Genomic DNA, 976 nt, shown 5'->3' on the forward strand with positions numbered 1-976 from the left:
TACGACTAAAAACTAGGACCAAGGCAGCGTTCGATTCTACTGCGCAACTGGAGGAAACCACGTCGAATTCATCACAACTTCAAAACACGAGCTGCGTGGTTGACAGATATGGAGGCTGTGGCACAAGTGGTATCGGAAATTGGCCACAAGCTACTTCCTCGACAAATCTGCAGTCCATGTGGTCGTCCGCGTGGAGCAAGCTTCGTGGACCAGATGGCAAATTTACACTGATGACCAAGTGGTGACATGCGTCATCAAGAGACTGGACGTTACCGTGTTGTGACGGTTTGCGCACCTCAGCGATCCATTGAGCTATACTGGAGAGTGTCCCGCGACACTCACAGAGTCTCTCATACCAGGTTGGTCAATGGTTAGAAGCCTGGCGAACACAGTCTCCTGGCCCTCCAGGTTGGGGGTTGGAACATGTGGCGACTTGTTCCGTAGAAATGGTAATGCATTTGCATTTCCCGCCAAACACCGCTGCCTTGCGGTTAGGCTTTTGAGCCAAAGGCTTTGGTTGAGGACCCTAATCGTCCTCCTGTCTAGGTGTGGGCGCCCTGGCAGTATCCCAGCCCTCGTACAACAATGACCTACACAACTAACAATATTCTCATGCCACATCGGCCGTCGCGTGGTACCATCAGCCGGGTCGCCTTACTTGCTGCATACAGCAGGGCGGGTAAGCGAAAACAGGCTACTGCTGACGCCTCCCTTCGTTCTCCTTCACATACTTTTTCTTCCCCCTCTCCCCACCCCATTAATAACTCTCTCCTTGTAGGCCCAGCACCTAGGACTGATGACTCCGTTCGTCATACATCGGTTTTGCGTGCAGCATCTGCTCATCACATGGTGCCGACATCTCCAGGCATCTCCAAATCAGTCCTCAAGCCTCGACACCCAGTCTATCTGGCCGCGTTCAATGTTCACACTCTGAAGCAAGCAGGACAACAAGCTGCTCTTGCACTCACACTGGACT

Source organism: Opisthorchis viverrini, assembly GCF_000715545.1.
Source record: "Opisthorchis viverrini unplaced genomic scaffold opera_v5_298, whole genome shotgun sequence".
NCBI lineage: Eukaryota > Metazoa > Platyhelminthes > Trematoda > Opisthorchiida > Opisthorchiidae > Opisthorchis > Opisthorchis viverrini.